Below are 25,482 nucleotides of genomic sequence, written 5' to 3'. Positions count from 1 at the left end.
TGGAAATATTCATATACACATTTTTGCATGGACACATCATTATCAGTTCTTTTGGACATATACACAAACATGGGATTTTTGGGTCATGAGAGCTGGGTCAGTTACTACACCATTTTACATTCCTAACAGCAAAGTGTGAGCACTTTAAATTCTCTACAATTTTTGGCAATACTTATTATTATTTTTTTAAATTGGATCCTTTATATATATTTTTTTTTAATCTTCAATTTATTTTTATTGTAAACAAATGGGATACATGTTGTTTCTCTTTGTACATGGAGTAACAGCATACCATTTGCATAATAATACATTTACATGGGGTAATGATATTTGATTCATTCCATTATTTTTTCCCTCCCTCCCACCCCTCCCACCCCTCTTTTCCCTCTATACAGTCCCTCCTTCCTCCATTCTTGCCCCTTCCCACCCCCATTATGTGTCATCATCCACTTATCAGTGAGATCATTCGTCTTTTGGATTTTTGAGATTGGCTTATCTCACTTAACATTATATTCTCCAATTTCATCCATTTGCCTGCAAATGTCATAATTATATTATTCTTTATAGCTGAGTAATATTCATATATATATATATATATATCATATATATATATATATATATATATATCACAGTTTCTTTATCCATTCATCAATTGAAGGACATCTAGGTTGGTTCCACAGTCTGGCTATACTGAATTGAGCAGCTATGAACATTGATGTGGCTGTATCTCTGTAGTATGCTGATTTTAAGTCCTTTGGGTATAGGCCAAGGAGTGGGATAGCTGGGTCAAATGGTGGGTCCATTCCAAGTTTTCTAAGGAATCTCCACACTGCTTTCCAGAGTGGCTGCAATAATTTGCAGCCCCACCAGCAATGTATGAGTGTACCTTTTTCCCCACATCCTCTCCAACACCTATTGTTGCTTGTATTCTTGATAATTGCCATTCTAATTGGGGTGAGATGGAATCTTAGTGTAGTTTTGATTTGCATTTCTCTTATAACTAAAGATGTTGAACATTTTTTCATATGTTTGTTGATTGCTTGTAGATCTTCTTCTGTGAAGTGTCTGTTCATATCCTTAGCCCATTTGTTGATTGGGTTATTTGTAGACTTGGTGTAGAGTTTGTTGAGTTCTTTATAAATTCTGGAAATTAGTGCTCTAACTGAAGTATGAGTGGCAAAGATATTCTCCCACTCTGTAGGCTCTTTCTTCGCATTGCTGATAGTTTCCTTTGCTGAGAGAAAGCTATTTAGTTTGAATCTATCCCAGTTATTGATTTTTGCTTTTATTTCTTGTGCTATGGGAGTCCTGTTAAGGAAATCTGATCCTAAGCCAACAAGTTGAAGATTTGGACCTACTTTTTCTTCTATAACCTGCAGGGTCTCTGGTCTGATTTCAAGGTCCTTGATCCATTGTGAGTTGAGTTTTGTGCAGGGTGAGAGATAGGGGTTTAGGTTCATTCTGTTGCATATGGATTTCCAGTTTTCCCAGCACCATTTGTTGAAGAGGCTATCTTTTCTCCATTGCATATTTTTGGCCCCTTTGTCTAGTATGAGAAAATTGAGCTATTCCTTTTGATTTCATTCTACAGTGCGTCTTGTAGAAGCTCACTGGATTGAATGACATCTAGATCCCTGTGAGGGCAGAGATTTTTATGTTTTAGTCACAGGTAATCCAAAGGGCTTAATATAGCATGTGGCACACAGTAGATTCAGGAAGTATTTATGGCTGAATGAGCCTCCATCACTCTTGCCCTTGGGGACAAAAAGAAATCCAAGGTTTAAGAAGTGTTCCCAGTATCTTAATATTGGAAAATTGGTTTATTGTTAGCAAACAGGTATCAGTCTTCAGTGATTGTTAAACAAAACCAACAGAATTCTGCCAATTGAAGGTAATTCTCACCTGACTGGAGTGTTGCCTGCACAGATATCCTGGCTCCACTCTGACCCTCATATTTTGAGACACATGGTCCTTTATGACACCATCCTCCAAGTAATGACTCCACCCACTAGCTAATTCTAATGACCGGTATTTTCATGTTGATTATCAGCTGTCACATTCAGTTCTCCTAAGTGTTCTTTTTAAAATTTTTTTTGTAGTTGTAGATGGGCAGAATGTCTTTGTTTTCTTTGTTTATTTCTTGACGGGGTGCTAAGGATTGAATCAGTGCCTCTCACATGCTAGGTAAGTGCTCTGCCACTGAACTATGGCTCCAGCCCTTTTAACTGTTCTTAGTGACCCACAGAAATGTTTTATTCAGAGGGATTTGGGTGATCTTTCTAAAACCATGACCTAGGATCATATGCACCAGAAGTCCCTAGGATAGTTGTTAAAAATAACAAACTTGGGTATTGAAACAAGACAAGCTGAATCAGAATGGGGCAGAGCCTGTCAATCTGCTTTCTAAATAAATCACTTGCATGGTACTCATGTTTGCTAAATTTTAAGACATACAAGTTGAAGAGAGAGAAAGAGATTTTCTATTTTATTTTTATGAGTAGAGTAAATACAGTAATAGCCTGTATTGGCAAGGGGTATTATCATATTGTAAACTTTCCTCTCTGGTAAAATCAGTCAGTTTCAATTTAGCATGCTTTGTAGGCTTTGCAAAGGCTGGGGTGATCTTTTCCACAAGAATTTACACACAGTCAGTTAATGGTAGATTTCAGGTGTAGAATTAGGATGGCACTGCTTGTAACAAATGTGCACCCTATTGTATCTACATACATTTTTTAACTGTGGTTATCAATCTTTACAAAGTGTTAATACCAGAAACTATTATCTCAAATAAAGCAGTTCTTAACATTTTTATTTGTTTTTTGGTGCTGTCATAAACCATATTTTTGTATGTCCATGGTGCTATATTTGGGGGTTATATTTCTGAGCAAGTGCACTGCATACATGATTGATAGGACTAGCTGGGTGTCCAAAGTCATTAACTTTATCCTGTGTGTTCAGTGAGCAGAGGGTTATGAAAGGTTCAAACTGAGCCACTTCATATGAAAAAAAAAAAAACAAAAAACAAAAAACTTACTTCCACAAGAGTAACAGGTGGGAATGGTTCTATTCCATGGACTCTGTTTTATGTACCATCCTCTTGGTACTCTGTGGTGTTTGTTTTTCATTTTGGCATTCTGCTCAGTTTGTTTCCCATGGAGGAAAATTTGAAGTTCCTTTTGAAAGCCACACTTATTTCTGAAAGCAATAGAAACTCCCAATGTAGTTTTACCAAAGCTTTGGTTATCTGAAGAAGTTAAATTAGGCTTTGCAAATGAAGATATATATTCATGCCCTCATGGCTCTGGGGACTGTGCTACCTTATCAGATGCATGCAAAATCAATGTTTCATTTTCTGTGATAACAGAAGAAACAAAGAACCTAGGTACTCTGAACCTGACCCCGTCACTTAATCTACCATTAGCTCCAAGAGTCCAAAGAAAATGAAGTATGAACCTAAGCTGTATTAGGCAAGGCACACATATCAACCAAGATGTCATCCCCACTGCAGAACTGAGAGTTGGCCCCAATTTGACTTATGAGCAGCCCCCAATCCTCTCCTAAACATAGAAAGCAAACTCACCCTGTCTCTTGGAATACTAAGGGTGCCATGTCATGTGTTTTCCGACCTAGATCAAGCTGCGAAGTACTTGTGCCTCTGACTTAGATTTCTGGAACATCCATGCTTACTAAAGGCTGCCATTGGTTTCCTAAGCAGCTTGGACAAAATTATTGTAAGGCAGCTGGGATCAGGATGGGTATAAAATTTTGTGTCAAAATGTTGACCTTAGATGTGTGTTTATAATCTACAAATATGTTAACTTGTAAAAAAGAATCATCTGAGCCAAGTTGTTCTTTGGATTCAGTGGGTGGAGAAACCAAATCCTTTTGGAGGGATACCAGAAATTTCTTTAAAAGATTTAATTTGAGAGATATTTTAAATGACCAGTAAGATTTAAATAGAGGGAGAGAGACACAAGATAGATGATTCAGGTAACACTTCCTTATAAGTGAAAACTCCTTGATGGTTTTTGTCTGTGCCAAGAATACAACTAAGAGCCTCTGCACTTGATCTCATAATTATTTGGGACACTCTTTTTCCCAAACTTACATATCTTGCTTTTTAACTTAAATCTTTAGAGCTTTCCTAAAATGTCACCTAATCGAGCCACATTTTATAAACACTTTATGTGAATTCTTCATAGTAACCTCACATAATGCCTATTTTCCCTATTTATTTTGTTAATACCCACTGTAGAATGAGCTGTGAAATTAGGACTTAATCTTTTCTTTTTAATTGCCAAATTTCCAGTTCTAGAACACTGTCCAGCATGGAATAGGCCCTCAACAAGCACTCACTGAACAAATGAATAAAGAATGAATGAGTAAATTTTCAAGTCACTTTGTATTTATTATTGCAGAAAGGAAAACTGACAAATCTACCTCCATAGTGTTTTTTTCATTCAGAGAACCCCTCAGGCCTTTCTTTTTTTGAAAGGGGGAAAAAGGCGTGCAACTATATCAAAATTATCACTAATCCCATTATACAGAATTTAAGATTGTAGATATGAAGAGTAATGAAATAAAATAGCACAATCAATCAAATGTACTTTAGTATGCCTGGCTTTGTTTCCAGTGATGCTGTTTTTCTATTACGAGAGGACCAAACTCATACCTTCTGAGGGAGCTGACATAGCTCCCTACCTGGGAGGAATCTGGTCTTTCAAACCAAATTCTTTGCTACTCAGCTTTTAAAAATTCTGTTTCCATAAATGCTTATTTACCTAATTATGAACATATGTATTAAAAGGAAAGGAATGGGCTGGCGTTGTGGCTCACTGGTAGATTGCTTGCTTAGCATGTGTGAGGCACTGGGTTTGATTCTCTGCACCACATACAAATGAATAAAATAAAAGTCTATCAACAACCAAAATAATTATAAAGGAAAGGAAAAAAAAGATGAAGCAGCATTTTTCTGAATTTAAAATTCTATGCCAAAAATTAGGAAATCTACCTCCTGCCTTTGCCTGCCCAGTCCCTGAGGCACAGCTGAGAGCTGCCATGCACTCAGCTCCTTCATCAGCCTGTGCATGCACACTGTCACCGGTGACTCTCCTGGGCTTCCAGGCCTTCAGCCTGGACCACACTCCCTCACTGGCTCCTCTTCCTCTGAGGTTTCAGGTTCCTGGACTTAGCAGTTGCTGGTTTCTCGGGTCTTCAGCTTGCATATGGTGGTGGTGGAACCATCCAGCCCTGATCCTGTAAGCCAATCCATACATCGCCTCAGAATTATCTATTATCTTATACATTCTCTTGATTCTGTTCACTGGAGAACATTAGTAGTGTTGGCATACAGGATTTCTGGTATTTCAGTTATTCTGAGATGCTTTATAGTAACAAAATATGCTTTTATCAAATTTCTCACATTAGAATTTCAAGCTTTGAAATAGTTCCAAACATACTTGGAAATAATGCATTTTATTTTTTATCCATAAATTTTCATTCATTTTTTATTTTGAATTCATATGGAGTAGCAGCCAATGCCAGGATGCCATCTCTCCCTGGAGAAAGAGTGCTGGGAAAAAAGCAGGACTTTGCCCTCAAGGAGATTGAGAGTTGGATTTACAGGATCAAATAACTTTTCTTGCTGTTGAGAATTAGCTATAAAAATAATAATGTAATAAGTAAATCTTGTTTGAAGGATGTTGATGTCACCATCTCCAGTACTGCAGATCTTCTGAAGTTGTTTGGGTAGAAGGTATTTACTAGAGCCATTGTTTCTTTGGAGTTCAGGGACCACCGATTTCCAAACACAATTTTCAACACTCTGAGAACTTTTTTCCTGAAACAGACTGAACTGTTTTCTACAAGGCATGACACCTTGATTAGGCATGAATTTTTCTCATCTCACTTGACTATGGGAAAATCTTTGGGCTCTGAATCAAAATTGAAAACTGTATTTATACAGATGTGGTTTCAAAGTCAGTATGTAGAAAGTAGGAAGATATTTTTCTGGGATAATATAAAAGTTTGAGGTCAAATCAGATTTATAATGGTCATGAGCTGCACTTCCTGATATTTGGGGTTTGTATGGAGGAATTTGCTGAGCAGAAACTATGTTTTGTTGAAATAAAATGTGATCTAGATGCTAGAGCAATTTGAATTGAGGATATCTAGTATTCTTTCCTATCATTTCAAAGGAACATTTTGGTGTATAGTATTGAGATGTCTGATTTTAGTTTTAAAACTGTTTTTTTAAGACAAAATGCTCTATGCTTCTAGAATTGTGAGGCCTTCTCCATTTTTATCTGTATTCCACTGTTCTCTAACCATAGTTTTCCTTTTCCTTTTTCATTGAATTCAATGTTTCTCAACTGGATTTTTTTTTATTATTATTGACCCACAAGGAAGGCTTTTTAACTTTATTCTCCTAATATCTGCATTTTATGAAACTTTAATACCATATATATATTGTTTCTGTTTTTATATTCTGGGGGCACTTGATCAGAAGCCATTGTATTTTCTAAGATGCTTTTTGCCCTCCATGAAGCCACTTTTAGCCTCTACACGTGATACCATCTCCAGAGGAAGAGTGCCTCTATCTTGTCTTAGGGAAGAAGTTGTTCTGATGCTGGAGTGTGCTGGCCACCTGTGGGAACAGCAGTCTTCCCTGACCCCTCACCCCCCACGCAGTCCCCAGTCCCCATAAGTTTTCCTCCTCTGGAAAGTTCTGTACCTCGCCTAAGAAGCAGTGTTCCTTCTCCACCTACTTCCTCTGTCACTGTCCTCTGTGCAGATACTTATCCTTCTGGACATGGCTGCTGACTTGATTCACCTGCTCTTCCAAAAGGATTCCCATGTAAACAGCTACCATGTGGCCCCTTAACACTTGATTTTGGAACAGTCAAATGTTTGGTATATTTTTCTGAGGCAAAAATATGAAATTATGAACACAATTGCATTTTTTTTGAGCTTCTTACTGCTTTGGTGATCTTCACTGCTGTGAGTGTCCCTCAATTTACTCAGCTCCAATTGGGCACTGTTTCTCCACTGAGTTACAGTCCTGATAAAGCACTGCCCAGATACGTCCACTCTGCTTTGTTTTTAAATATGATTTCCACAGTGTTTATGTTCCTATATCACCAATGAATTTTTAAGCTTGTATAATGCCTGTGTTTTAGCTCATACAGTGGTTAGGCTTCTAGAAGGAAAGAACGGGAAAGGAAATAAACTGTGTCACCTCTGCCATGGGTTAGGCACAGTGCTGGGTTGCCTTAGTTTTAAAACCTCAGAAATGATTGTTCAGGCTGCTCTATGTCAGGCTTGCTCTTGGCCCTATGGGTGGGGTGTCCTGAACATGAGGGTGCTACATGTTTACCTCTGTCATATTTTGTGCTACTTAACAGGTAGCTTATCTAGAAGGCAAACTTGAGTCACTTAGACAGTTTAAAACTGGTAGATCACCTCAAATGAAACAAATATGAAAATGAGTTGTTATTTGACCTTAACTTTTTTTGTAGTGTTTGTTCTATTAATTAACTATCTTTTCACATAAAATTAATGAATATCTGCCATTAAGAGAGTCATGTAATTCCCCAAGGTTATGGTAAGAGTAGGTGTCCTCAGCACACACCTGCCCTCCCCAATTTATACTCCTGAAAGTTCTGAGAGGCATAATTTCCAAATGTTCATACTGTATTTTTTTGTTATTTATTTCCATCTTTCTAAATAGCAGACTTAGACTGCTAATGTTTTGTTTTTTGGCTTCAAAAATTTATTTTTTACTATGGAAGACTTTATCTCTTATAAATCTCTTTTTTTATACTTCTAAGAGAATGACTTTGTTATATTAGTATAGGATACGAGTATGCTTCAATGATATTATTAATGCCAATCCAGATGTCTTCCAGCCTCCTTCTCTAGTCAACCCTGGTTACTCTCCAGGCCTGCAGTGGGGTGGTCATTGGGTTTTCTTCCATCTACTTCTTTACCCCTGCCACTATGTGTTTTCTTCCCAGTTCCCTATTTCACTCTCCATGGAGTGGGAGGAGAATCCTTGTACCTGTTTTGCTGGTCATCATTGATGAGTAGGGGTTCAAGCACATCAGCCCTGGCACATAGCTAGCACCCTCTAAAGGTTGTTGTTATTGCTGTGGTACCTACTGCTTTTATTGCTGTGTATATTGTTATCTTACCTGCCTCACAAGGGTGTTTGGGGGATAATAAGAGAACAGTAGATTGCTGTGGAATGACTCAAGAGCCTGTGTGGTGATTATGAAGTGCAGGTGTTAGAATTACTACTGATGGTCATCCAGACTGCATGCTTCCCAACTTATAGTTGCTTGCCGAATGCACCAGTAAGTGCATTGGTTTAATGACTTTCTTAATCAATGAAATGCAAAATGGAGATGAGAATGACAGAATTTCAGTTTCTCCTGTAAGTTTTACATATAGCTCTACATCACTTCAACCTGCACACATGGAAGTTTAAGAATTATTTTAACATTCTATTCTTGATTTTTTTTCTATTTTCTTTCTTTTTTTTTTTTTTTTTTTTTTTTTTTGGTGGGGTGGGACAGAAGTTTCGAAGGAATGATATACTAGAAAATAACCAACCCCTGGTTCCTAGGGCAGGAGGAGGGAACCCCAGGCCCTGGTGCAGTGTGTGCTAGTTTCCCTTGGGAGAATAAGCCCATCATTGCCAATATCAAGCTCCTAAAGTAACACCACCAGTTTAGGAAGTAGGAGAATATGGCACATCTGGCCATCCTGAACTGGAGTGAACTGGTTCTAGTGCTTCAGCTTTTGGAAAAGACACATTTATCATAGCTCCCTATGATCAATAGGGTTGGGTGAACTAAATTCCCAGAGATTGCTGGAAGAACACAGTTATTGCATGGAATTGAGTGTTTTAACTATCAACATTAACAATAAGCCATTTCCCAAAGAAATAAAGTACTAAGAAATAAATCCAGGGGCCTCTTCAGTATCTGTTGATCCTCAGAGATAATCTTTTGTTTTGTGACATTTCCTACCATGGTATTTGTTAATTTATTTTGTTCAGTTGAATAATCATTTAACATATGCCCATATGTTACTGATCTCTCTCCTAGAGTGAAAAAGCAAACATGAAGAATAAGCTCTTTCCTCATGCCTACTGTAAAGTGAATTAACTCAATGCTCAAGATTCCTTTCTGCACAGGGGAAAGACAGGTGAAGGCTGCTCATTTGTAACCTGGAGAGAAGGAAAAATTTTTTTTTCAGTGTAACTGAGACTTCACTGTTTGGTCACTGCTGTCCACAATTTCCTACATGATATCCCTGAGAAGACAGCTCATTTTCTCTGAAGGGAAAAATTTAATCATAATCTAGGTTTAAGTTGTATACTGGTGTTTTTTCATAGTGTTCTACAATTTGTGTGTGTCAATCAAGGTTATTTTGAACAAAACTAAGGGATACAGTGAGGAGTGGCTATGTTAAAATGGAGAACACACTTTTTTGGATTATTTAGCTTGTTAAAGAAAAGCTCAAGATCAAGTGAAATTAGACTATTCTTTGAATGGTTTGGGGGTATGGAGGACACTTGTTGAGAGATTTATCTTTTAAAACTAATGTGATTCTTTCAGTCCTTTACTGAAATATTTCAGTCACTTGTCTAGTAATCTTAAAATACAGACCAAGATCTTTATTTTCCTTCAAAAAGTTCTACAAGGTCTCTTTCTTATATCTTAAGCTTCTCCTAACCCCAATGCTATAAAGATATTTTCTTATTTTCTCTTAATAATGGTATACTGTGATCTGTCTGAAATTTATTTGTGTGGATAGTATAAGGCAAGGATTTATTTTCAGTTTACCCATCAGATAGTGTGTTAGTCATCTTCATGTTACTATGACCAAATTCAATTTAAAAAGAGGAAAGATTTATTTGTCTCACAATTTCAGATGTTTTATTTTATGATTGGTTAAGCCCCTTCCTTTTGGGCCTGTGGTGAGTTAATACATCATGACAGAGGAAATTGCTCATCTCAAGATGGCCAGGAAACAGATTGAAAGAGGAGGTGGAGGTTCCAGTATCTTCTTCAAGGTCATGCCCCAGTAGCCTGACTTCCTTCTAGTAGACTCCACCTCCTTAAAGTACTATTCTCCAATAGCACCACAGCTGGGGACAAAACCTTTACTACATGAGCTGTTAGGGACATTCAGGAGCCAAACTATAGCAGATAACTCTAGTGTTTGGAAGTACATTAACTGAATAGTCCATCTTTTCCCAGTTGTTAGAAAGACCTTTAAAAAAACATTCTCATTTATACATGGAGTTTATTTGTTACTGCCTATTGTGTTCTATTTGTCTACTTGTCTATTCTTGTGTCAATACTCTTTTAATTCTTTTACTTTTGGTTCCCTCATCACTCTTCATTTTCAAAACTTCAGTTCTTCTAAAAATCAGTGGCTTACATTTTAAATTACCTTTATTAAAAGTTGAAAATTAGTTTTTCCTCATGTAGGAGCCAATGTCAAGTGTTGGCTATGTGCTATGTATCAGGCAGATAATACAAACTGTACTTAGAAGAGATTTTTAGAATATATTTCCTTACTTTAGTCTCACCAAAAGTATGTAATTATAGTAACATACAGTAATCTGTACCACATTTACAGATTGAGATGTTAAGCTAATTCATTATCATCAGGTACTACTTATTCACTGCCAAGATTATCAAGTCTTCTGATATTTCTTATTCTTATGCTTTCTTCCCCCTAAAATACTTGCACATCTATCCTTCAAAAATGAGATAGAGGTTTCAAAAATCTGTTTGCCAAATCACATAATACATGTGACTGCAGCTATCCATCAAATCTGTTCTATTCTGCTTCACAAATAGGGTTGGAGACAAATACAAAGGTAGACTACATACTCCAGATTTTCCTGCCTTGATATTAGGTATCTGGCAAAGGAATGGAAACAGATGTGATTTATGCCATTTGCAGACTTAATCTATGAAATCTCCCTGTTGGGAGAAATCCTAGTTCTTGGCTTGCAGCAGCTAATATATCAAGTGTGTTAACTTGCAGAGAGGAGCATTCTGCTCTGACCACCTAGGAATGTAAACAACTTCCCCATGTTGGGCGCCAAATGTAGGGGTGCCAGGCTAGCTCAGGTGCAGGTAAGAGCCACAGAGTCAAGACCCAGACCCTGGGAGTTGGGTAGGAGCAGGCTTGTGGTGAGCAGCCTGCAAACTTGTTTATTGCAGGAACAGGTATGCATTTTATAAGTTTATTGCCCAATCACAATGTGCCATGGGGGATCAGACCACCAGGCCCCTATACAGGTTCCCTTGGTAACACTAGGTCAACTTGGGGCAGTTATTTACATTCCTAGGCAGTCAGAGTGGAATGCTCCTCTCTGCAAGTTTACACACTTGAGACATTAGCTGCTGTGAACCAAGAACTAAGATTTCTCCCAACAGCTGCTGGAGTGAGGAGGTCCATGGGGACTGCCACACAATTTTCAGCTGTCATGGAGAAGGCAGATGTCCTCACACATGAAAGTGCATGCACTGCTAGGTGGAGCAGGCAGGGATAAAGGTACATTGTCTTGGCGCACTATTTACTAGCTTGCTGCCCTGCCTGACCTAGGCCTCTCCTTACTTCCTTTGCTGCACCTGCTTCTCATTATAAACTGAAGCTGCAGCATGGAGGTGATTTTCTAAGCATGCCCCACAACCCCTGGCACTCTGCTTGGCTCCCTACTGTAGTGGCCCAGCACTGCTTCTGCCTCCCTAGGTAATGTGCTTCCCTCTACTGCTGAACTGCCTGCTCTAGGACTTGTCCCCCACCCAGGCACAAACTGACAGCAGTTAGGCCCTTGCTGGGGGTTACCCACTGAATCACACAGGGCCTGGCACACAGCACACATTCACTAAAGAGTTGATCCTTTCTACACAGAACTTCACTAAGTCTTAGAAAGAGATTTAAACCTGATTTTGACAAGTCTGAATTCAATATCCCACTAAAGCCTGAACAAAATCATTCAGATTTCTCCAGAGTGACAAGATAATTGACTTACATGACTTTGGCAAAGAGCATCCTGTCGGTCAAATACAAAAATCCTCTTTCAGGGCATACAAATGGAAAGCATAGAGCAGACAAGAAAAAGAACCATAATCTGTTATAGTTTTTCAGCTGAATAATTGGGTTTCTAAACATACACATTTTATGTCTCCTTGTATTAAATCATTCATGGAAAATATGTTGCTGTGAAACAAAACAGTATATGACAACAATCAGTGGACATGTAAGATTTTCTCTTTAACACTTGGTTAGTTATAAAGTTGGTCATAACTTGCTGCCACAGTGAGCAAGTTCTGTTAGGAAGAAGACCTCAGGAGTGCTGGTGCATGCTGATGGTCAGGAATGATCAAGACCAAGAACCCAGATAGAGCCCTTCCTGAGGTCAGCCTCAGTCACTGAACATGAGGAAGGTCTTGCAGAACTGGGAACCTCTTCTCTGCCCCTAACATAGTCTTCAGGCCTGCCTGGGAGATGTGAGCTATGGGCCACATCGTAGGTACACAAGATCATATGCACACACAACCTTCCCTGCCCTGAGTATCACTCAGGGGCAAGCTCAATGAGTTCCAGAGTCAGGAAGCTAATATTTTCTTAAGCTCAGCTAACCATTACTATGTGGGAATATAAAATGAAAGTGAATGTTCTCAATTGGAGGAGATGTCAGAAGTCTAGATATGGAATCCATCTACATTTAAAGTAGGTCCTTGTTCCTGTGTTTTTCTCAAACTTGACCTGCCACTCAAATGACAGTTTCAGTCTGTTTTATGCATCCATTTGGCTAGACCATTACCTGAGTAAGTTTGGGGTGCTATAAAAAATTACCCTAGACAGTGATTTTAAAGAACAGTACTTCAAGGCAAGCACTTTACCAACTGAACCATATCCCCAGCCCCGAATATTGAATCCATTCATTTATTTTTATGTGGTTCTGAGGATCTAACCCAATGCCTCATGCCTGCCAGGCAAGCATTCTATCACTGAGCCACAACCCCAGTCCACACTGCTCTGGAACCTAGAAGTCCAAGATCTAGTGCCATAATGGTCAGCTTCCTGTGGGGAGCTCCTCTGTGCTCAGGTTGCTGGCCTCTTGAATGTGTCTTGGAAAGAGAGCAAGATGGCTGTCTGCTTCTTCTTTTGAGTCATCTTAATCTTCTTCAAGAAGCCTCCTCCCTCCTGACCCAAGGATTTCTCCAAAGCTTCCCTTTAAATACCATCATCCTGGGATTCAACTTTCAATATTTAAATTTTGTGGAGATGCACACATTCAGCCCATAATAGCTACAGTTTCCTGTCATTGATTCACTAAGCCATGTGTTACTGTGGAAGTTTCTGTGGATGTGATCAACATCTTAAGTTAGGGAGATTGGCCTTGATGATGTTGGGGCTTAGCCCAGTGGCTGAAAGACCTTAAGAGCAAGACCCAGGGTCCCCTGAAGGAGGTGAAATTCTGTCTGTGGAATGGAGCTTACACTTCTACCCTAGAGTTTTCAGCCTAATCTTCCAATGGCCTGCTTTATAGATTTTGGACCTACCTGTTGGTCGCTACAATTGTGTAAGTCAACTTCTTGCAATTTATAATCTCACTGTCGGTCAATCATCCCATGATTGGTTCTTCTCTCTGATGGATAGAGTCCTTTTGGACCCAGATTTGCATCATGATGGAGGCCAGGCACTGCCCAAAGTGTGGCCCAAAGAGGGCATTGGGGACTTGCTCACTGCTGGGTCTTCAGATGATGTCTGCTTGCTCTTTTACCATGGGTCCTCCTCAGTGAAGACTCCTTCCTCTCATGAACCTCTTGCTCTGAGTCTATCACCAGAGACGTTATCTAGGCTGAATACAGGAAGACCTTGTTCCACCTCCCCAGGGCTTGTCCAGTAGAACTTCAGGGCTCAAATCAGTGAAGGTGGAGTATACTTCACAGACTTCTAGAATATGCCAATAGAGTTTCATATCCCTCTCAAGTTGGATAGGGGGCACACCCTAAGAGTAGCATGAAATATCCATAAGTGCTATGTTTAAAATATTACCCACTCTGCCCTTAAACCAATATTGTTACAAATGCAGACTGCTTGTTAATGCATCCCAATGTTTAGATGAACTAAAGAGAGGTTTTAGGAGAGAAAGTCAGGAAAACAAGATACTTCCCAAGAAAAAAAAAGATGCTACTCAGTAATGCTATTACATTAACTCATCTATACCCTGGAGCCAGTACTAGTTAGAGCTTCACTCCCATCTAACATCATTCAGCATATCTCACTTTGGAATCACCTGAAAAATAGAGGGAGAGATACCCCAGTATATATCACACACACACACAGAACCTGCTACATTGCTGAGATGCTCAAAAAATAACCTATCAGCTCAACTGAAACTAGGATAGATAAGCAAACAGAAGGTATAAGTCATCCCAAAGCCAAGGACATGGATTTGAAGGCACCTGCAGGTTAATGTGCTAGCATCCACTCCACACTCAAGCAGATCAAACCTCAGAGAGTCCAATGCCCAGAATTAGAACATACAATTAAAACTCATTTAGATTCATCTTGGCTCAGTACAGAGGTTTTCAGGACAAACATGGAAGCTGTTTAAGAAAGGGATTATCTACTTCTCTATCCCAGCATGCCTGCATTTGAAGATTTTGAAGACAGGACCCACATTTATTTACACTACCTCTATGAAAATATACAACAGGGCAGATTCTGGGATAAGTGATTTTACTACTTAGAAAATTCATCAAGAACAGCCCCTTAGCAGGCTGTACATCAACTCTACCAACTAGTGAGATCTCAGAATGGAAGTGGACACCTCAGACCTTAAAGGAAGCTTTAATTTGAACTGTGCAAACAGACTTAGGGCAGCTTGGCCCTTTCTGTCAGAGTCCCAGGCCACTGGCTGCCTTTCAAGGCCCAATCTGTGGAGCTGGGGCAGCTATAAAGAATGATATTGTGAGTGTCAAATGCCTTCCCTTTCCATGTTCTTGGGCCCTGTCCTGTGGTTAAAACAGTATGTGACAAAGATAGTGATGCCATGGGGGAAATGATGTTTCTTTTTTTTCCAAGGGAAGATACTGTGAGCACAATTCAGAATACAATCAGCACTTCATATGCTGATAAGAAACACTACTTATAGATATATTGTTAAATAATTTTTGAATTGGAAATTAGGTGACATAGGTACACAAGTACATACATGTATCATATGTTATTTATGGGAATATACAGATGCTCATGTGCTCTCACACTTTAACAGAGGGAAGCTGCAGGATTGAGATGCAGGGAAGGAAACTTCTTATTGCATGAGGTTTCATGTTGCTGAAAACATTTGTGCCTCAGATGTTCATTTTAAAAATAAACTTATAAATGAGCATTTGTCTCTTTCATTACATCATCTTCAAGAACAACCTGGTTCCAGCCTGGTGAGCTTCCTGTGAGGCAGCATTGGGCTGAGCCCTTTAAATATGTCACTTGCTCCTCATAGCCACCTACAAGGGAGGATATATTTAAAAACCCAGTCTTACAGATTGCATCTGGAGCCCTACAGAACTCTCAGCTCTTCTCGCACAGTACAGCCCAATTAGCCCAGTGGCAGAGCGAGTTTCATCTATGTCCAGAGTCTGGACCTCAATCTCTACATTGTTCCCTCTGTCTAGTATGATTAGGAGCTCCCCTATCACAGGTCACTTATGTCTTATTTGCTCAGATCTCTGTTTTGTGTAAAAGGTTGCACTGAAGAAAATGAGGATGTTGATTTAAGACAATCTGGGAAGCAAAATGTCAATTGGAACTTATGTACCTAGAAATCACTTCAGATTTCAGTCCACTTAAGTTAAATCATGAAAGAAGGATTTTGATTTGTTTCCCAAACCATTGAAATTCTTTTAAAACTATGGGTTTGTTACACAGCAACAATGGCTCTGTCGAGTTCTGACATTACTTCATTCCCAGGCTTTTTATTGAATTCCTGCTGGCAATTTGCATAGTTGCATAATTGCAAATTTCAGTAAGAAAGTGCATGCTGGAGATGGGCATACTTCCTGACTGTGGCTTAATGAAGGTAGACTATTGATCCAATATCAAATAGACAATTGATGGCCTGATAATGTGTTCCAGATGCTGAAACATTCTGTTTTCTTTAGAAAACAAGGGATCATTCTGTGTGGTTTTGACTCAATCCAATCTGAGCTAATATGTAATTCTTATTAATCAACCATTTGGTATATTATGGATAATTAAAAAAGAGACTTTTGCAAGAGGGTACCTGGAAAAACATTGAATGAGGTGTAGGGATATATTTCCACTCTCCTGTCAGTCATTATTCATGAAGTGGGAGTTCAAAGTCTCCTAAATAAAAATAAAATTGATTTTGAATTATATTTTTAAATATAATATATAAAACTCATCTACTTTTATATTCAAAAACACTATTTACACATGAAACAGTGAATAATTCAGCATTTTATTTTATACATACTAGGGTAAACTAAGAAAGAAACAGAGGACAGAGGTAAAAATTGGGAGAATAAGAGAGCAAACCTGTACTCACAGAGTCAAAGGGGCCCAGGATCTAGAGCCCAACCCTGACTCTTCCCAGGGAGCCTGGTGGAATGTTCTGGTCACTGGGCATGACCAGGGAGGCAGTGTACCTGAACACCCTGTGTTCATTCTTTGTGTCTACAGAGCCATGAGGAGAAATAAGAGCTGGGGACAGGTCCACTGGAGAAGCAAGGCCAAGAGCGCAGTGGGGAAGTTCAGCTCATCTGTCTTTTACTTTCCTTTTCTTCCAAATGATTCCTGCATGCTCGGTCTTTTCTATAAGCCTCAGATTATGAAAAGCAAAGTTAGATTTCAAAAAATCAAATTTTCTCAAATTTGTTCCTTAATTTGTAGCAAGTAGAAAGTCTTACAAAAATCTCAGGTAAAGTATATTTTTACTAATTAACATTACGTAAAAGGGAATCAAAATAGAAATTTCTTTTTGCTTTAATTAAAAATTTTGAAAGTGGCCCATTTGATAAACTATTAAGTAAATTACTCCTCTAATGTTCATTGTAATTAGTGGCAATATTGGATTGAGTATTCAGCTCCAAGGACTACCTCCAAAGTCCATCTTTGCCTTGTTTCAAACTTAGAATGGCTAAAGCAATCCCTGCAAGAAGACAGAAGTGAAGTTTGATTGGGACTCATATGAGCATGAATCTATACTTTGTAAACTAACCTTGTTGAAACAGATATTTTAGAGAATTGTTAATCCCTATTTTAGACAAAGAAGATTATAGGTTAATAATTGACCAATGTGCTCTTTCAAATCCTGTTCCTTTGGGTCCTCTTACAGTTTCAGATTAATTTGGCCAAATACCAGTCTTATCATTTCCCTACTTTTACTAAATATTTGTTGCTGAATAAACTTTCAGTTTTAGGAATGGAAAAGACTTTGAGAGCGGGAAAAGTGTGTTGAGGGAGGATGGACTTCATGGCACTGCTTTGCTTAATGGCAGTTTGCAGATTGTATTCCTGTTGCCAAAGTCTAAATGGGAGCCCTCTAACACTTATCATTGTTTATATGTGTGTGTGTGTGTGTGTGTGTGTGTGTGTGTGTGTATACTCACATCACCATACTGCAAAAGGCAGAGTTGCTAAAACTGTATATAGCAAAGAAAGTGGTTAATTAAAAATTTTACTGAATTCTATTCAAGGTCCTGATACCTTAATTTCTATATTCATTTGTTATTAAAAATTTCTGCCTTGATAATGCTGTTGTAATCTATAGGTATGCTGGGCATGATTCCAATTATGAAATATTCATACCTTGAAAAATAAAATGTGCTGATGAAAATGCAGGTATGCTCTCATTTTGAAGGAATAAATAAAGAAATCCTTAAACAACTGGAAATTGGGAATAAACAAAAGTAGACTGCACTTTTATCTATTCATGTTCTATTCTAGCAAAAGTGCCTGTTCTCCTAATTTACCTTCCCTAAACTGCAGGGCAGCAAGCTGAATTTTTAATATCAGTGTTGCATAAAGCATCCATAAAGTCTAAAATCCAATAACCACTAAAGGTTCATAAAAAGAAAGGAATTTCAGAAAAGAATCTTCAGTTCTACTGAATCTGTCTCTGTAATAAGACATCTATTTCCATACTAGTGGTGATGTAAACCTGTGGCTAATTATATTTTCATTTATTCTAAGGATAGGTATACTAGTATGTGAGAAACACTTAAAATCCCCAAGAAAAAGGCATGGAAGTAAATAAAAGATGTGCATGGTTTATATCAATGCCTTTGTGACTGTCACTTATTCCCATTGCGTATTGAAGGACAGAATTTAAATATTGATAACGTAGCAAATGAGCATCATGTGTGCTAGAATTAGTTATATAATGATAACTGTCTCCTTTTTTTTTCTATTTTTATTTATTTATTTATATATTTTTATTGTAAACAAATGGGATACATGTTCTTTCTGTCTGTACATGGAGTAACAGCATACCATTTGTAAATTTATATTCATAAATTTACATAGAGTAATGATGTTTGAATCATTCCATTCTTCTTTTCATTCCCCCCACCCCTCGCACCTCTCTTTTCCCTCTATACAGTCCCTCCTTCCTCCATTCTTGTCCCACTTCCACCCCCCATTAAGTGTCATCATCTGCTTACCAGTGAGATCATTCCTCTTTTGGATTTTTGAGATTGGCTTATCTCACTTAACATGATATTCTCCCATTACATCCATTTGCCTGCAAATGCCATAATTTTATTATTCTTTATACCTGAGTAATATTCCATTGTATATATATATACCACAGTTTCTTTATCCATTCATCAATTGAAGGACATCTAGGTTGGTTCCATAGTCTGGCTATTGTGAATTGAGCTGCTATGAACATTGATGTGGATGTATCTCTGTAGTGTGCTGATTTTAAGTCCTTTGGGTATAGGCCAAGGAGTGAGATAGCTGGGTCAACATTCCAAGTTTTCTAAGGAATCTCCACACTGCTTTCCAGAGTGGCTGCAATAATTTGCAGTCCCACCAGCAATGTATGAGTGTACCTTTTTCCCCACATCCTCGCCAACACCTATTGTTCCTTGTGTTCTTGATAATCACCATTCTAATTGGGGTGAGATGGAATCTTAGGGTAGTTTTGATTTGCATTTCTCTTATTACTAAAGATGGTGAACATTTTTTCATATATCTGTTGATTACTTGTACATCTTTTTCTGTGAAGTGTCTGTTCATTTCCTTAGCCCATTTTTTGATTGGGTTATTTGTATTCTTGGTGTAGAGTTTTTTGAGTTCTTTATAGATTCTGGAGATTAGTGCTCTATCTGAAGTATGAGTGGCAAAGATATTCTCCCACTCTGTAGGCTCTCTCTTCGCATTGCTGATAGTTTCCTTTGCTGAGAGAAAGCTATTTAGTTTGAATCTATTCCAGTTATTGATTCTTGCTTCTATTTCTTGTGCTATGGGAGTCCTGTTAAGGAAGTCTGATCCTAAGCCAACAAGTTGAAGATTTGGACCTACTTTTTTTCTATAAGATGCAGGGTCTCTGGTCTGATTTCAAGGTCCTTGATCCATTGTGAGTTGACTTTTGTGCAGGGTGAGAGATAGGGGTTTAGTTTCATTCTGTTGCATATGGATTTCCAGTTTTCCCAGCACCATTTGTTGAAGAGGCTATCTTTTCTCCATTGCATATTTTTGGCCCCTTTGTCTAGTATAAGAAAATTGTATTTATTTGGGTTTGTGTCCGTGTCCTCTATTCTGTACCATTGATCTACCTATTTTGGTACCAATACCATGCCGTTTTTGTTACTATTGCTTTGTACTATAGTTGAAGTTCTGGTATTGCGATTCCCCCTGTTTCATTCTTCCTGCTAAGGATTGCTTTAGCTATTCTGGGTTTCTTATTCTTCCAGATGAATTTCATGATTGCTTGCTCTATTTTTGTGAGGTACGTCATTGGGATTTTAATTGGAATTGCATTGAATCTGTATAGCACTTTTTGTAGTATGGCCATTTTGACAATATTAATTCTGCCTATACAAGAACATGGGAGATCTTTCCATCTTCTAAGGTCTTCCTTAATTTCTTTCTTCAGTGTTTTGTAGTTTTCATTGTAGAGATCTTTTACCTCTTTGGTTAGATTGATACCCAAGTATTTTTTTTTTTTTTGAGGCTATTGCAAATGCAGTTGTTTTCCTCATTTCCCTTTCAGCTGTTTCATCACTTGCATATAAAAATGCTGTAGATTTATGCGTGTTGATTTTATAGCCTGCTATTTTGCTGAATTCATTGATGAGGTCTAGAAGTTTTCTGGAGGATATTTTTGGATCCTCTAAATATAGAATCATGTCATCTGCAAATAGTGACAGCTTAAGTTCCTCTTTTCCTATTTGTATCCCTTTAATTGCTTTAGTCTGCCTAATTGCTCTGGCTAGAGTTTTGAGGACAATTTGAATAGAAGTGGTGAAAGAGGACATCCCTGTCTTGTTCCTGTTTTAAAGGTAATGGTTTCAGTTTTTCTCCATTAAGAATGATGTTGGCCATGGGCTTAGCATAAATAGTCTTTACAATGTTCAGGTATGTTCCTACTATCCCTATTTTCTCTAGTGTTTTCAGCATGAAGGGGTGTTGTATATTGTCAAATGCTTTTTCTGCATCAATTGAAATAACCATATGATTCTTATCCTTAAGTCTATTGACATGATGGATTACGTTTATTGATTTACGGATGTTAAACCATCCTTGCATTCCAGGAATGAACCCCACTTGATCGTGTTGCACAATTTTCTTAATATGTTTTTGGATACAGTTTGCCAATATTTTGTTAAGGATCTTAGCATCTGTATTCATCAAGGATATTGGTCTAAAATTTTCTTTCCCTGATGTGTCTTTTCCTCGTTTGGGTATGAGGGTGATATTAGCTTCATAGAATGAGTTTGGTAGGGTGGCCTCCTTTTCTATTTCCTGGAATACTTTGAGAAGTATTGGAATGAGTTCTTCTTTGAAGGTCTTGTAGAACTCAGCTGAGAATCCATCTGGTCCTGGGCTTTTCTTGGATGATAGATTTTTAATGCTTCTTCTGTTTCATTTCTTGATATTGATCTGTTTAAATTATGCATGTCCTCCTGGTTCAGTTTGGGAGGAACATATGTCTCTAGAAATTTGTCAATGTCTTCACTACTTTCTATTTTGTTGGAATACAGATTTTCTAAGTAGCTTCTCATTATGTTCTGTATCTCAGTGGTGTCTGTTGTGATATTTCCTTTTGCATCATGTATTTTAGTAATTTGAGTCTTCTCTCTCCTTCTCTTTGTTAGTGTGGCTAAGGGTTTATCTATTTTGTTTACTTTCTCAAAGAACCAACTTTTTGTTATGTCAATTTTTTGAATAGTTTCTTTGTTTCAATTTCATTGATTTCAGCTCTGATTTTAATTATTTCCTGCCTTCTACTACTTTTGCTGTTATTCTGTTCTTAGAATTAGGTCATTTAATTGTTGACTTTTCATTCTTTTCTGGAATGCGCTCCATGCAATGAATTTTCCTCTTAGTACTGCTTTCATAGTGTCCCAGAGATTTTGATATGTTGTATCATCATTCTCATTGACCTCTAAGAATTTTTTAATCTCCTCCCTGATGTTTTTTGTTATCCACGTTTCATTCAATAGCATATTATTTAGTCTCCAAGTGTTGGAGTAATTTCCTTTTTTTACTTTGTCATTGATTTCTACTCTCAGTCCATTATGATCTGATAGAACACAAGGCAATATCTCTATTTTTTTCCATTTCCTAAGAGCTACTCAGTGGCATAACATATGGTCTATTTTCAAGAAGGTTCCATGTGCTGCTGAGAAGAAAGTGTATCCACTCGTTGATGGATGGAATATTCTATATATGTCTATTAAGTCTAGGTTATTGATTGTGTTATTGAGTTCTATGGTTTCTTTGGTTGGATTTTGTTTGGAAGATCTATCTAGTGGTGAAAGCAGTGCGTTAAAGTTGCCCAGAATTATTGTGTTGTGGTCTATGTGATTCTTGAAATTGAGAAGGATTTGTTTGATATACAGGGATGCACCATTGTTTGGGGCATAAATATTTACTATTGTAATGTCTTCCTGATTTATGGTTCCCTTAAGCAGTATGAAATGTCCTTCTTTATCCCTTCTGACTAACTTTGGCTTGAAGTCCACTTTATCTAAGGATGGAAACCCCTGCTTTTTTACTGGGTCCATGTGTGTGGTTGGTTTTTTCCCATCCTTTCACCTTTAGTCTGTGGATGTCTTTTTCTATTAGATGAGTCTCTTGCAGGCAGCATATTGTTGGGTCTTTCTTTTTAATCCATTCTGCCAGTCTATGTCTTTTCATTGATGAGTTTAGACCATTAACATCAGGGTTATTATTGAGATATGATTTGTATTCCCAGTCATTTGGCTCATTTTTGGTTTTTAAGTTGGCTTGGTTTCTCCTTTGAGTGGTTTTTCTCTAAGGTAGTTCCTCCCTTTGCTGACCTACATTGTTGTTTTTCATTTCCTCCTCATGGAATATTTTGTTGAGAACATTCTGTAGTGCAGGCTTTCTATTTGTAAATTCTTTTAACTTTTGTTTATCATGGAAGGATTTTGTTTCATCTTCAAATCTGAAGGTTAGTTTTGCTGGGTATAGGATTCTTGATTTTCAACCATGTTCTTTCAGAGCTTGAAATATGTTGGTCCAGTCCCTTCTAGCTTTTAGAGTCTGGGTTGAGAAGTCTGCTGCTCTCCGTATTGGTCTCCCCCTATATGTAATCTGATGCTTTTCTCTTGTGGCCTTCAAAATCCTATCTTTATTTTGAATACTAGGCATTTTTATTATAATGTGCCTTGGTGTGGATCTGTTGTGATTCTGTGCATTTGGTGTTCTGTAAGCCTCTTGTATTTGATTTTCCATTTCATTCTTCAGGTTTGGGAAATTTTCTGATATTATTTCATTCAATAGGTTGTCCATTCCTTTGGTTTGTATCTCTGTGCCTTCCTCAATCCCAATATTTCTTAAATTTTCATGATGTTCCATAGTTCTTGGAGATTCTGTTCATGATTTCTTACCATCTTCTCTGTTTGGGCAACTTTATTTTCAAGATTAAATATTTTGTCTTCATTGTCTGAGGTTCTGTCTTCCAAGTGGTCTAGTCTGTTGGTGATGCTTTCCATTGAGTTTTTTATTTGGTTTATTGTCTCCTTCATTTCAACGATTTCCATTTGTGTTTTTTTTTTTTTTTTCTTTTTTTTGAGAATCTCTATCTCTTTGTTGAAATGATCTTTTGCTTCCTGCAGGTGCTCTTTCAGCTTATTGGTATCATCATTCATTGCCTGCATTTGCTCTCTTATCTCATCCTTTGCTTCATGAATCATCTTAATCATCTATAATCTGAAGTGCTTTTCTGACATTTCTTCTAACATACTGTCATTGGATTCTATTACTTTAGAATCTAGATTTGTTTGAATCATTTTCTTCCCTTGTTTTTTCATGTTGTTCATGTATCTTCCCCTCTAGCGCTGCAGATCTAGGGTATTGCAGATTTCCCCCTATAAGCTTATAGTGGCCCTATAGGTTTCCAAAACCCTTTCTTTAAGGGGAGATCAATATTAGCAGTGCCCAAAGCAGACACTATGCAGTCCTAGACCAAATAGCCCCTATGGGGACAATAACATCATGTAAATAAGGGAGAAAGCAACTCTGAGGGAACAGGTAAACAGAAGGAAAAGAAAGCAAGAAACATAAAGAAATAAAAACTTAAATATTTTTTTAAAAGGAGAAAAAAAGAAAATCTACTGTATAATAGTCATATTGTAATGAAACCTCCCAGTGTTCAGTAGCCTGATGTATGAGAGGTACCTGAGAATGAGCTTCAAGCCTCCAGCAGGTGTCGCAGGATAGGATTTGCCCCACCCGAAGATCAGAGCTACGGCTTCCAGGATTATCCAAGATGGCTGCTCTGGTTTCCAAATGTGTTGGCAAATGGGGAGCTGCAGTTCAGGGGTGGAAGTGGTCAGCTGGAGGTCCTGGAGACAGGATGCAGTTGGTCCTGCAGGGGTCCTGGAGGTCTGGTGTGTTTGGTGTGGGTGTGGGATCCTGGAGGCCGGGTGCAATCAGTCCGTCTGGGGTCCCGGTGATAGGGTGCAGTCAGTTGGTCTGGGGGTCCTGGCGGCAGGGAGCAGTCAGTTGATGTGAGGGCCCCAGAGGCAGGGAGTGATTGGTCGGGCTGAGGGATCCTGGAGATGGGACTCAGTCAGTCCAGCCAGGGGTCCTACAGGGCCTGGCTGTTGTCTCAAAATGGCGGCAGCTACGTGTAATCACACCTGCAGGTCCTGTGATAGTGAACTTCTAGGCAACAGCAGGCAGCTGGTTCTCCACTGGCAGTCTGCAGTCAATCTGCTGGGAGCTGTCGGACAATTGGGAGGTGAACCTCGAGCATTGGGTGATGGATGGGGTAAGGCAGGCGATGGACAGGCGAGAGGCAGGCAAATGGCGGATGATAGACGCCTGACAGTGAGCAATCTGCTCTCAAAAAAGGCGTTGATATGCTGGCAGACTGCAGGTCATCATAGCAGACAAATGGGGTAAAGAGCAGGAGATCTATAAGCAGCAAAAACTGCCTCACCGAGAAACAGATATCCTCTGCTTGAATCCGGCATTGCAGAGCGACAAGGAATGCAGCCTCCCTCTAGACCGCCATCTTGGATCTCCTCACTATCTCCTTCTTTGTACATCATTACTAAGGTTGTCATTGTGAACTCTAAACTTTATTATTCTGTAGCTGTCTTTTTAAAAATTTTTTCTACTTCTGAATTTTTTCTACTGTGCAAACAAACATGTATACAAATACAACACTGAACAGGTACTGAAAGGGAAATTTAAAAGGCAGAGTTCTTGTTTTGGTTCTTATGTGTGTATATGCCTGTTTTGTTTGGGTACTTTGTTTATTTTTTGTTTTGGATTTTGTGAATAACCAGGTGCACACTGAATAATGATCTTAAAATTAGATCATTCTTTTGGGCATTCTTTGGCCATGATATGGGCATTTTTGGTGGATGAACTGCAGTCATTATTTTCTTGCCATAAGAAATCAAGGATTGCTCCCTCATTTGTGAAAATATATAAAAATGAAGAAAGAGAGATATGAAGGGCTGTTGTGCAAGGCTCCTTATGGGCCATGTGTTGTTTCCAAGATGACCCTGGAAGTTAGTTTTATGACTCTCAAATAAAGGAAAAGAATGTCTTAGATCAAGTGCCTCACTTTCTGATGCCATCCAACTGCTGACACAGGTAGCAATTCAGCACACCAGTGGACTGTCTACTTCCTAAGACTGAGCTCTTTTTTTTTTCACACCATGCTAATTACTAAAAAGGCATGAGATTGATATGTGAAACTGATACCTT

Source organism: Sciurus vulgaris, assembly GCF_902686455.1.
Source record: "Sciurus vulgaris genome assembly, chromosome: 7".
Lineage (NCBI taxonomy): Eukaryota > Metazoa > Chordata > Mammalia > Rodentia > Sciuridae > Sciurus > Sciurus vulgaris.
The sequence above is the reverse complement of the archived record's forward strand: the minus strand, read 5'-3'. Positions refer to the sequence as shown.